The sequence below is a fragment of the Triticum dicoccoides genome, chromosome 4A (assembly GCF_002162155.2).
Source record: "Triticum dicoccoides isolate Atlit2015 ecotype Zavitan chromosome 4A, WEW_v2.0, whole genome shotgun sequence".
In the NCBI taxonomy this organism is placed as follows: domain Eukaryota; kingdom Viridiplantae; phylum Streptophyta; class Magnoliopsida; order Poales; family Poaceae; genus Triticum; species Triticum dicoccoides.
In genome coordinates this window covers 570,768,395-570,782,278 of record NC_041386.1, presented here as the reverse complement: position 1 = coordinate 570,782,278, position 13,884 = coordinate 570,768,395, and the positions used below count along the sequence as shown (strand labels likewise).

General features: G+C 52.2%; 1 pseudogene; it reads left to right on the top strand.

The window, feature by feature from the left end:
- The first annotated feature begins 936 nt into the window (after positions 1-936).
- The window catches only part of LOC119289164, a 97,624-nt pseudogene continuing 84,676 nt past the window's right edge, over positions 937-13,884 (top strand).

The following is a 13,884-nucleotide window of genomic DNA, read 5'->3' as shown; positions in this document are numbered from 1 at the left end:
GTCTGAAGTAAACTACTCACACATCATCGGAGAGGCCATGGAGTTGATGTAGAGGCCCTCCGTGATCAATGCCCCCTTCGGCGGAGCTCCGAAAAAGGCCCCAAGATGGGATCTCTCGGGTACAGAAGGTTGTGGCGGTGGAATTAGGTTTTCGTGGTGCCCCTAGATGTTTGGGGGTACGTGGATATATATAAAGGAGGAAGAAGTACGTCGGTGGAGCAACGAGGGGCCCATGAGGGTGGAGGGCACGCCTAGGGGGGTAGGCGCGCCCCCTGCCTCGTGGCCTCCTCGGTTGTTTCTTGACGCCTACTCCAAGTCTCCTGGATCACGTTCGTTGAGAAAATCACGTTCCCTAAGGTTTGATTCCATTTGGACTCGGTTTGATATTCCTTTTCGGCGGAACTCTAAAATAGGCAAAAAAACAGCAATTTGGGCTGGGCCTCCGGTTAATAGGTTAGTCCCAAAAATGATATAAAAGTGTAAAATAAAGCCCATTAACATCCAAAATAGATAATATAATAGCATGGAGCAATCAAAAATTACAGATACGTTGGAGACGTATCAAGAGTCAAGAGCAGGTTCGAATGGCTAGCTAGCTAAGCTAGTTTGTTTTTTCTCACATCAGGCAAATAGGGCATCGTAACCACTGGAAAACTTGAAGTCTACAGTCCCGAAATTCACTAGCAGTAGAATTTTCTTAAAAAGAAACTAGCATTGGAAAAGTAATATGTACTATATTTACCAGCTCCGCAGAGCACCGCCACCAAACTGGCACGTTATCGTCGGAGATGGCGCCATGCAAGGCCTCGGCTAGCATGGGTCTGGGAGTATTAAGATGGTGTCAGTACTTGAGCAGGACATACAACACGACGAAGCTAGCTAGCCCATATATAGCTGCCCTGCTTCATCACCAAGTACACATACCTAACAACGGCAATGGCGCCAGTGCAGCAAGCCTCGCCACCCCCGATTCTCAGCGTCCTCGACACCACTCTCGTAACACCCTCGACGAGCACCAGCGCAGCCCTGCTGGAGTCCTCCCTCCCGCTCACCTTCTTCGACGTCTTCTTCCTCGACCTCCCACCCGTCGAGTGTGTCTTCTTCTACCACCTCGTCGCCGATGCCGACATCCCCGCCATCCTCTCCAACCTCAAGGCCTCACTCTCCCAAGCCCTCCACGCCTACTACCCGCTTGCCGGCCGCCTCCGACTCATGCCCAGCACGGCTGACCGCTACGAGATCCACTACCAGCCGGGCGACGACATCACCTTCACCGTCGCCGAGCACCGCGACCATGCTGACGTCGACAAGCTCGTTGCCGACAAGCCGAGGGAGATCACCAGGATTGCGCCGCTCGCATCGCCGCTCCCTGATAACCCACAAGTATAGGGGATCAATTGTAGCCTCTTTCGATAAGTAAGTGTGTCGAACCCACCGAGGAGCTAAAGGTAGAACAAATATTCCCTCAAGTTCTATCGACCACCGATACAACTCTACGCACGCTTAACGTTCTCTTTACCTAGAACAAGTATGAAACTAGAAGTACTTTGTAGGTGTTGTTGGATAGGTTTGCAAGATAATAAAGAGCATGTAAATAAAAAGTAGGGGCTGTTTAGATGAAGACACAACTAAGTTAGTTTTAGTAGAGAGCTTGTTGTCACACAAGAAAGTTATTTGTCCCTAGGCAATCGATAACTAGACTGGTAATCAGTATTGCAATTTTATTTGAGGGAGAGGCATAAGCTAACACACTTTCTCTTCTTGGATCATATGAACTTATGATTAGAACTCTAGCAAGCATCCGCAACTACTAAAGATCATTAAGGTAAAATCCAACCATAACATTAAAGTATCAAGTCCTCTTTATTCCCATACGCAAACAACCTACTTACTCGGGTTTGTGCTTCTGTCACTCACGCCACCCACCATAAGCAAATCATGAACATATTACAAACCCTACAATGGGGATCCCTCACGCTTGCGCAACATGGAGAGCACCACAGGACAACACCAATAATAAAACATGCAACTCAAACCAATCACGATCATCAATTAACCCATAGGACAAAACGGATCTACTCAAACATCATAGGATAGCCATACATCATCGGGAAATAATATATAGCGTTGACCACCATGTTTAAGTAGATATTACAGCGGGTAAAAGAGGGGTTACACCGCTGCATAGAGGGGGGAAGATTTGGTGATGACGGCGGTGAAGTTGTTGGTGTAGATCGTTGTCGCGATGATGGTCCCGTCAGCGTTCCGGCACCACCTGGAGAGAGGGAGAGAGAGCCCCCCTTCTTCTTCTTCCTTGATCTTCTCCCTAGATGGGAGAAGGGTTTCCCCTCTGGTCCTTGGTCTCCATGGAATGGGAGGGGCGAGAGCCCCTCCGAGATTGGATCTGTCTCTTTGTCTCTCTTTGTTTCTGCGCTCCCAGATCTGGCCTTTCACCATTTCTTATATTCCCAGAGATCCGTAACTCCGATTGGATTGAAACTTGAACACGATTTTTATCCGATATTAGCTTTCTTGCAGCGAAAGAAGGGCAAAAACCACCTTACGGGGTTTCCACGAGGGTCAGGGGCGCGCCTGGCCCCCTGGGGCGTGATAACCCACAAGTATAGGGGATCGCAACAGTTTTCGAGGGTAGAGTATTCAACCCAAATTTATTGATTCGACACAAGGGAAGCCAAAGAATATTCTCAAGTATTAGCAATTGAGTTGTCAATTCAACCACACCTGGAAACTTAATATCTGTAGCAAGGTATTTAGTAGCAAAGTAATATGATAGTAGTGGTAACGGTAGCAAAAGTAATATTTTTGGGTTTTGTAGTGGTTGAAACAATAGCAACAGAAAAGTAAATAAGCGAAGACCAATATATGAAAAGCTTGTAGGCATTGGATCGGTGATGGAGAATTATGTCGGACGCGATCGATCATGTAACAGTCATAACATAGGGTGACACAGAACTAGCTCCAGTTTATCAATGTAATGTAGGCATGTATTCCGAATATAGTCATACATGCTTATGGAAAAGAACTTGCATGACATATTTTGTCCTACCCTCCGGTGGCAGTGCGGTCCTATTGGAAACTAAGGGATATTAAGGCCTCCTTTTAATAGAGTACCAGACCAAAGCATTAACACATAGTGAATACATGAACTCCTCAAACTACGATCATCACCGGGAGTGGTCCCGATTATTGTCACTTCGGGGTTGCCGGATCATAACACATAGTAGGTGACTATAGACTTGCAAGATAGGATCAAGAACTCACATATATTCATGAAAACATAATAGGTTCAGATCTGAAATCATGGCACTCGAGCCCTAGTGACAAGCATTAAGCATAGCAAAGTCATAGCAACATCAATCTCATAACATAGTGGATACTAGGGATCAAACCCTAACAAAACTAACTCGATTACATGATAAATCTCATCCAACCCATCACCGTCCAGCAAGCCTATGATGGAATTACTCAAGAACGGTGGTGAGCATCATGAAATTGGTGATGGAGGAAGGTTGATGATGACGATGGCGATGGATTCCCCTCTCCGGAGCCCCGAACGGACTCCATATCAACCCTCCCGAGAGAGTTTAGGGCTTGGCGGCAGCTCTGTATCGTAAAACGCGATGAATCCTTCTCTCTGGTTTTTTCCCCGAACACGAATATATGGAGTTGGAGTTGAGGTCTGTGGAGCGTCAGGGGGCCCATGAGGTAGGGGGCGCGTGATACGTCTCCAACGTATCTATAATTTTTGATTGCTCAATGCTATTATATTATCTATTTTGGATGTTAATGGGCTTATTTTTACACTTTTATATTATTTTTGGGACTAACCTATTAACTGGAGGCCCATCCCAAATTGCTGTTTTTTTGCCTATTTCAGTGTTTCGCCGAAAAGGAATATCAAACGGAGTCCAAACGGAATGAAACCTTCGGGAACGTGATTTTCTCAACGAACGTAATCTAGGAGACTTGGAGTGGGCGTCAAGAAACAATCAAGGAGGCCACGAGGCAGGGGGGCGTGCCGACCCCCCTGGGCGCGCCCTCCACCCTCGTGGGCCCCTCTTTGCTTCACCGACCTACTTCTTCCTCCTATATATATCCACGTACCCCCAAACATCTAGGAGCACCACAAAAACCTAATTCCACCGCCGCAACCTTCTGTACCCAAGAGATCCCATCTTGGGGCCTTTTCCGGAGCTCCGCCGGAGGGGGCATTGATCACGGAGGGCCTCTACATCAACTCCATGGCCTCTCCGATGATGTGTGAGTAGTTTACTTCAGACCTTCGGGTCCATAGTAGTAGCTAGATGGCTTCTTCTCTCTCTTTGGATCTCAATACAAAGCTCTCCTTGATTCTCTTGGAGATCTATTCGATGTAATCTTCTTTTGCGGTGTGTTTGTCGAGATCCGATGAATTGTGGATTTATCATCAAGTCTATCTATGAACAATATTTGAATCTTCTCTGAATTCTTTTATGTATGATTGCTTTATCTTTGCAAGTCTCTTCAAATTATCAGTTTGGTTTGGCCTTCTAGATTGATCTTTCTTGCAATGGGAGAAGTGCTTAGCTTTGGGTTCAATTTTGCGGTGCTCGATCCTAGTGACAGAAAGGGAAACAACACGTATTGTATTGTTGCCATCGAGGATAAAATGATGGGGTTTATATCATATTGCATGAGTTTATCCCTCTACATCATGTCATCTTTCTTAAGGCGTTACTCTGTTCTTATGAACTTAATACTCTAGATGCATGTTGTATAGCGGTCGATGTGTGGAGTAATAGTAGTAGATGTAGAATCGTTTCGATCAACTTGTCACGGACGTGATGCCTATATACATGATCATGCCTAGATATTCACATAATCATTCGCTTTTATATTAATTGCTCGACAATAATTTGTTCATCCACCGTAATACTTATGCTATTTTGAGAGAAGCCACTAGTGAAACCTATGGCCCCCGGGTCTATTTTCCATCATATTAATCTTCCGTCAACAAGCTATTTCTGGCACCATTTATTTTGCTTTATTTACTTTCAATCTATATCATAAAAATACCAAAAATACCTATCTTATTATTATCATCTCTATCAGATCTCACTCTTGCAAGTGGTCGTGAAGGGATTGACAACCGCTTTATCGCCTTGGTTGTGAGGTTCTTATTTGTGTGTGTAGGTACGAGGTGACTCGCGTGTGGTCTCCTACTGGATCGATACCTTGGTTCTCAAAAACTGAGGGAAATACTTACGCTGCTTTACTGCACCACCCTTTCCTCTTCAAGGGAAAACCAACGCAGTGCTCAAGAGGTAGCAGCGCGCCCCCACCCTCGTGGACAGGGTGTGGGCCCCTGACGTGGATTCTTCTTCCAGTATTTTTTATATATTCCAAAAATAATCTCCGTTGATTCTCAGGTCATTCCGAGAACTTCTATTTCTGCACAAAAATAACACCATGGCAATTCTGCTGAAAGCAGCGTCAGTCTGGGTTAGTTCCATTCAAATCATGCAAGCTAGAGTCCAAAATAAGGGCAAAAGTGTTTGGAAAAGTAGATACGATGGAGACGTATCAACTCCCCCAATGTTAAACCTTTGCTTGTCCTCAAGCAATTCAGTTGATAAACTGAAACTGATAAAAAAAAACTTTTACAAACTCTGTTTGCTCTTGTTGTTGTAAATATGTAAAGCCAGCATTCAAGTTTTCAGCAAAGAATATGAACTAACCATGTTCACAATAACATTTAGGTCTCATGTTTACTCATATCAATGGCATAATCAGCTAGCGAGCAATAATAACAAATCTTGGATGACAACACTTTCTCAAAACAATCATGATATGATACAACAAGATGGTATCTCGCAAGCCCTTTCCAAGACGTCAAAACATAAATGCAGAGCACATTTAAGGATCAAGAAGTGACTAGACATTGTAATTCATGGTAAAAGAGATCCAGTCATAGTCATACTCAATGTAAACTAACAGTAATGGATGCAAATGACAGAGGTGCTCTCCAACTGGTGCTTTTTAATAATAGGATGATGACCCAACATAAAAGTAAATAGATAAGCCCTTCCCAGAGGGAAGCAGGGATTTGCAGAGGTGCCAGAGCTCGGTTTTGAAATAGATATGAATAATATTTTGAGCGGTATACTTTCATTGTCAACATAACAACCGAGAGATCTTGTGGGAGCAATGGGCCACGGGTAGGCCGACCCGAGCCCCAGAACCTTTCAAGACATCAGGGCAGGATGCGCCCCTCAAGACCCCAGGACATAGAGCCGCCTTCTGAGGAACCAACGGCAAAGGTGGCCGACTGACCACTCATGGCCGAGTCCCAGGGACGACTTCAAGGAGAGCCGCCTTCCAGAGAAGCCGGCTCCGGGGAGTCGGCCTGCGACTCCAACACCCCCCACGACCTCATCAAGTGGGACAGGGCAGGGGAGTGGCGATAATGAAGCCCGCTCTTGCCCCTTACCAAGGCCAGGCATGGCTACAGCACGCCGTACCCTGGAAGATCTCCGTGCGGCGTGGCACTGTTGCCATGCCAGCCCTAACATCAGCACCGCAGGACCGAATCCTGCACCCACGGCGGCTTGTCTGTACGTCCTAGAGGCAGTAGGTCCCACTAGTCGGTGAGACCCCAGGAGACGGCAAGAGGACCACCAGTCGGACCCATCGGGAGTCGGCCCGGGGGAGTCGGCCGAGCCCTCCCCCGGGGCCCACGCGCCATTAATCAAGATGTGATGGGGAGTGGCGACAGTGATCGCCCACCGGGCGGCGGGGCTGTTGCCACGACCTCATGATCAAACCCGCATCATCAGAAGCACGGGTACAGTAATCAGCAGCCGGCAAGACCCGCCCGCGGCGGACGCGGCCTGTCGGCTCCGTACCAGGCCAGTCGGCGGGGCCTGCCAGTCGGCAGGCCCCAGCGGTCGGCAAAGAAGACAGAGGCCAGAGGCACTGATGGCTGGGCCCGTGTCCAGCCGGATTACCATTGTACCCCTGGGGGGTAGGCCTATATAAACCCCCCAGGGCACCCATGCAAAGGGTTGGAACCCATTAGCTCTAGACCAGATCATATAGAAGGGAGAGAGCTAGCCTTGCCCTCTCCTACCTCCAAGAAATAGCTCAAGGAGCAACCGTGTAAACACTTTGCCATAGTGATCATGCGGAGACCCCGCAGAGCAGCAGTAGGGGTATTATCTCCTCGGAGAGCCCTGAAGCTGGGTAAGATTCGTCGACATGCATGTCTTCGCCTCATCCCGTTTCCAGGCACCAGCGACGTTCTACTCGCCCCCACCATGATAAGCCATCCTTTGGCATATGTCGCACCAAACCCCCGACATTTGGCGCCCACCGTGGGGCCTGGTGCACCGCCGTCCGGAGATCTGTTCTGGACGGGAACCCTTTTCCTCCCTGGCGAGCGCAACCAGCCAGGCACGCCAGACGGAGTTTGTGCCGACGCGCTAAGCGGCGTTGAGATCGCTTGCGCGGCCAGCTCCTTGGCCGAACTTGTCGGCGAGGTCCGCCTCTCCGACGAACCTGCATCCAACGCAGGCACGGGCGGCCCCGAGAACCTCCTCGCGGGCCTCCTCGATCAACTCCATGTTTCCGGCGAGCCTGCCATAGACTTGGAGTCCGTAGGCTCCACCGACCCGATGCTGGTCGACTCCGACACCGCGCCGGTCGACGCATTCCCCACCAATGTGGTGGTCTACGACGAACCTCTCCCCCGCGCAAAGAGCAACGGAAGCACCGTCACCGAGGTGCTAGTCATTAGTCATGGCGAGCTCCCCAGCGGAGGAGCGCACGACTCACTCGGCACGGCGCTGCAAGACCTAACTGCACCCATTCCGGAAGATGCTGACGCAGAGACATTGGAGGCGCGCCGCCTTCAGCTCGTTGAAGGCGCAAAGAAGCTGGCCAGCATGAGGCACTTGTCAGAAGCCTACCCGGCGGGGCCCAGCCACTTCGGCACGGTCTAGCAGCGCGGCGTAGCCATCGCCAACCTGTTTGGGGCAAACCGCCCTGTGTACGCTACACCAGCGGAGAACATCCGAGCCGCCCAGGCAGCGGCGGATGAGCCAGACAATTTCGAGGGCGAAGAGTGCCGCCTCATGATGGAGCGAGTCCAGCGGCTCCTCGACGCGGCTGCCGTGCAGAACGAGGCCGGCTGCCGCACGGAGGCGCCACAGCGGCCAAACGACGACCTTGACCGAGATCAAGGCATGACATCTCGGACGCCGACTGGCGGCGCCCGAGGAAGAAGAGACAAGGAGCCGGCTGTCAGCCACAGTCGGACTCGCATTACCATAGAGCGCGACTGAGACGGCCGCCCAAGAGCAGTGGAACGACGGGACGACTGTCCGCCTCCCCCTCCCCGCAAGGAGAGGCGAGTCTCCCTACTGCCTGTTGACCATCCGACTCTCGGTGACCGCCTTGGCCGCCGAGAGGGAGTTGGAGAGAATGACGCCCGCCACCGGATCGACCGACTTCACCGATCCTTAGCGCTGGAAGAAGAAGGCGAGATGGGTCCGCCTTGTTTCGGGCCCCGCATTCGGGACGAGCCCTTTCCCAGAGGGTTCACGCTCCCAAGAGACACGCCCAAGTATACCGACTCCGTGAAGCCGGAAGACTGGCTAGTCGACTACTCCACGGCTGTCAGCATAGCAAACGGCAACAAGCATGTCGCCGTAAAGTACGTTCCGCTCATGCTCCAGGGCACGGCCCGGACATGGCTGAACAGCCTAAAGCCCCGCAGCATCAACAGCTGGGTCGACTTCACCGAAGCGTTCGTCCGCAACTTCACTAGCACGTACAAGCGTCCTCCCAAGCCTCGTCAGCTCTCCTTGTGCGTGCAAGGCCCCGACGAGTCGACTCGCAATTACCTCACGCGTTGGGCCGAGCTCCAGAACTCCTGTGAGGGCGTGCACGAGGTGCAAGCCATCAAGTACTTCACAGCCGGGTGCAGAGAAGGCACCCTCCTCAAGCACAAGCTCCTTTGCGACGAGCCAGAAACCAACGACGAGCTGCTGATCATAGCGGACAAGTATGCCACGGCCGACTCCTCCATGAAGGCGGAGATTCAAATCAGCACAACTGGCAAAGTGGCCCCTCAATCTCCAAGAACTTCGGCGGCAGATGCCAGCCAGCGACAACAGCAGGGCGACCACAAGCACAAGGGCCCGCAGCCGGCTTCCAGCAGCCGGCAGGTCGCGACCGTTGAAGCCCAGCAGCCAGATGAGCAGCCCCCGCCCAAGCGACAGAAAGGCGGCAAGCCAAATTGGTTGTCGGCCTTCTCCTATGAGCAGACCCTGGATGGACCTTGCAAGTTCCATAGCGGCGCGAAGCCGTCGAATCACACCACCCGGAAGTGTCACTGGCTCACCAGGATCGCTAAGGGAGACAACCTCCTGCCTCCCCCGCCTGCTGGGCAGCCGCCTCCACCTCCGCCCCAGCAGCCGGCTGTTGGGCCAGTTGGCGCAGTACAAGACGAATACCCTGAAGAGCACGGAGCCTATGTGGTGTTCACAAGTGTCGCTGATGATCGACACAGCAGGCGGCTGCAGCGACAAGAGGTGAATGCAGTAGCGTCGGAGACGCCAGAGTTCATGCACTGGTCTGAGAAGCCCATCAGCTGGAGCAGGGTGACCACCCAGAAGTGATGCTGAGTCCGGGCTCCTATGCCTTGGTCCTGGACGCCACCTTTTCCACAGACAGACGAGCCGCGCGTTTCTCGCGAGTTCTGATAGACGGAGGCAGCAACATCAATATCCTGTACAAGGACACCATGGAGAAGTTAGGAATCAAGCAAAGACAGCTTCAGAACAGCCGGACTGTGTTCCACGGCATTGTTCCTGGGCTTTCCTGCTCACCAATCGGCAAAATCCTGATGGACGTCCTCTTTGGAGACAAAGATCACTTCCGCAGAGAATCTGTTTGGTTTGAGGTGGTGGACCTTGAGAGCCCATACCATGCACTACTTGGCCGACCCGCCTTGACCAAGTTCATGGCGGTCCCCACTACGCCTACCTCAAGATGAAGATGCCCAGTTCCAAGGGAATTCTGACTATGGCTGGCGACTACCGGAAGTCATCTGCTTGCGCGGCTGAGAGCAGTCGGCTGGCCGAGTCCCTGGTAATCGCGGCCGAGAAGCGGCTCCTTGAGCGAGTTGTGGCGATGGACGGCAAGCAGCCTGAGGTGCCGCCCAACCCAAAAGAGTCGGAGGCTGAGGGTTCGTTCAAGCCAGCCAAAGAGACAAAGAAGATACCCTTGGATCCGGAGCACCCAGAGAGGTACGCCGTCGTAGGTGCAAATCTCAACAGCAAATAGGAAGGCGAGCTCGTCAATTTCCTCCGTGAGAATCGGGACATCTTCGCATGGTCCCCCAAAGACATGCCAGGTGTACCGACGGAATTCGCCGAGCACAAGTTACATGTCCGATCTGATGCAAAGCCAGTCAGGCAGCCCCTGCGCCGCCTGTCAGAAGAAAAGAGAAGAGTTGTCAGAGAAGAGATAGCCCGACTCCTAGCAGCCGGCTTCATTATGGAAGTGTTCTTTCCAGAATGGCTAGCAAATCCGGTCCTGGTACTAAAGAAGAACAAGCAGTGGCGAATGAGTATCGACTACACGAGCCTCAACAAGGCCTGCCCCAAGGACCCATTTGCTCTACCAAGAATCGATCAGGTGATAGACTCCACAGCCGGATGCGAGCTGTTGAGTTTTTTGGATGCATACTCAGGATATCACCAGATCAAGCTGAACCCGGCTGACAGACTGAAGACCGCCTTCATCACGCCGTTTGGAGCCTTCTGCTACCTCACCATGACGTTCGGCTTAAGGAATGCCGGCGCCACCTTTCAGCGTTGTATGCAGAAGTGCCTCCTCAAGCAGCTCGGCAGGAACACCCACGTCTACGTGGATGATGTGGTGGTGAAGACGGAAAAGCGTGGGACACTGCTGGAAGACCTCAAGGAGACCTTCGAGAACCTGCGCCGATTCCAGATTAAGCTCAACCCCGAGAAGTGTGTCTTCGGAGTACCAGCAGGCCAGCTCCTTGGTTTCCTGGTCTCTGAATGCGGCATAGAATGCAACCCAGTAAAGATCAAGGCCATTGAGAGAATGGAGGTACCCAGCCGACTGTTGGATGTGCAGAAGTTCACCGGCTGCTTGGCGTCCATCAGCCGATTCATCAGTCGGCTGGGCGAGAAAGCTCTCCCCTTATACCAACTCAGAAGAAGACCACTTTTTTCGAGTGGAACCATAAGGCGGACGAAGATTTTCTCCAGTTGAAGAAGATGCTGACTACTCCACCGGTCCTGGCGGCTCCGACTCCAAAGGAACCGATGCTCCTGTACATCGCTGCCACCAGCCGGGTAGTCAGCACGGTCATTGTAGTGGAACACAAGGAGGAAGGCAAGGCGCTACCTGTCCAGAGACCGGTATATTACCTGAACGAGGTACTGTCGACCTCCAAGCAGAACTACCCCCACTACCAGAAGATGTGCTATGGCGTACACTTTGCTGCCAAGAAATTGAAGCCTTACTTTCAAGAGCATCCAATCACGATGGTCTGCACGGCCCCACTTGCCGAGATCATCGGTAGCCGAGATGCTTCTGGTCGAGTGGCCAAGTGGGCCATAGAGCTGGCTCCTTACACCATCCACTACCAGCCCCGCACCGCTATCAAGTCACAAGCACTAGCCGACTTCCTCGTCGACTGGGCCGAGACCTAGTACCTACCTCCAGCGCCTGACTCCACCCATTGGCGGATGCATTTCGACGGCTCCAAGATGCGCACCGGCTTGGGAGCCGGCGTCGTCCTCACCTCTCCCAAAGGCGATAAGCTCAAATACGTGCTACAAATCCACTTTGCCATCTTCAACAACGTCGCTGAGTACGAGGCACTCATTCACAGGCTCCGGCTTGCCAAAGAACTTGGCATCCGCCGGATCTTGTGTTATGGCGACTCGGACTTAGTGGTCCAGCAATCATCTGGCGACTGGGACGCGAAAGATGCAAACATGGCGAGTTACCGTTTCCTCGTGCAGCAACTCAGCGGGTATTTCGAAGGGTGCGAGTTTCTCCATGTGCCAAGAAATGACAATGACCAAGCAGATGCCTTGGCGCGAATCGGCTCCACCCGCCAAGCAATACCATCTGGCGTCGCCCTTCAACGCCTCCTCAAGCCGTTTGTCAAGCCTTCACTGGAATCAGACTCCATTTTTGTGCCGGCTCCTCCCGAAGATGTCGGATCCGACTCTAGAGCTCCGGCAGTCAGACGGGGATTTTGGCGGATGACTCCAAAGCCGCCACAGTCGAACTCGGCCCGGGGACTACGGTGGCGGACTCGAAGACTCCAGAACTTGGCCCAAGGACCGCGCCAGTTGGCCTGGGGATTTCATTAACCCAGCAAGTGGTTGTTGACTCCAACCCACCGCCTCCCAGCCCAACCGCCCTCGTCCAAGTCGCAGTTCTGGCAGTCGAAGAAATAGCAGCAACCTCATGGGCCCAGCCCATCCTCAAATTCCTGGTGAACAAAGAGCTGCCGACTGATGAGACCTTAGCTCGGCAAATACAACGCCGGGCGGCAGCCTACACCATAGTCAACAGAGAGTTGGTCAGGTGCAGCGTCACTGGTGTCTACCAGCGCTGCGTAGAGCCCGAGCAAGGCCAAGCGATTCTCAAAGACATCCATCAATGTGAGTGCAGCCACCATGCGGCTTCAAGAGCACTCGTCGCCAAAGCCTTTCAACACGGTTTCTTCTGGCCAACTGCCTTGGAAGAGGCCAAGGAGTTGGTCCAAAAATGCAAAGGGTGCAGAAGTTCAGCTCCAAGCCGCACCAGCCAGCTTCTGCACTCAACACCATCCCCATTGCCTGGCCTTTCGCAGTTTGGGGTCTAGACATGGTGCGACCATTCAAGACAGCACGAGGTGGTTTAATTCACTTACTTGTCGCAGTGGACAAGTTCACCAAGTGGATAGAAGCAAAGCCAATCACGAAGCTGAACGGTCCGACTGCCGTAACTTTCATCTCCGATATCACAATTCGGTACGGCATACCACACAACATCATCACCGACAACGGCAAAAATTTCGCCAAAGGCGCCTTGGCCCGTTTTTGCGCAACACAGGGCATCCGACTGGACCTAGAGTCCATCGCCCATCCACAGTCAAACGGCCAAGTGGAGCGAGCAAACGGCCTCATCCTGTCCGGCATCAAGCCTTGGCTGATCGAGCCTCTGGAGCACTCGGCTGGCTGCTGGCTCGACGAGCTGCCAGCCATCCTCTGGAGTCTGCGCACGACTCCAAACAAGTCAACCGGCTTCACGCCCTTCTTCGTCGTCTACGGTGCCAAAGCCGTCATCCCAACGGATATAGAGTTCGACTCCCCACGAGTCACCATGTACACCGAGGAGGAAGCAGAAGAAGCATGACAAGACGGCGTCGATCTGCTGGAAGAGGGCCGGCTGTTGGCACTCAGTCGGTCCAGCATCTACCAGCAGAGCCTGCGCCGATACCACAACAGGAAGGTCGGGCCAAGATCTTTCCAAGAAGGCGACCTTGTGCTCCGGCTGATCCAGCGAATAGCCGGCCAGCACAAGCTGTCGTCGCCTTGGGAAGGCCCTTTCATCATCAGCAAAGTACTGGGCAACAACTCCTACTACCTGATTGACGCTCAGAAGCCCCGAGCACGCAAGAGGGATGACTCCGGCAAGGAGATAGAGCGGGCATGGAATGCAAATCTCCTCCGAAGATTTTATAGTTGATGCAAAGCCGCAGCTCGCAGAGCGACTGTACGGTGGGCAGAGGTAAGGTAGAATGGGCATTCGCATGAAAAATTGTTAAGGACTCAAAGCATAAAACAT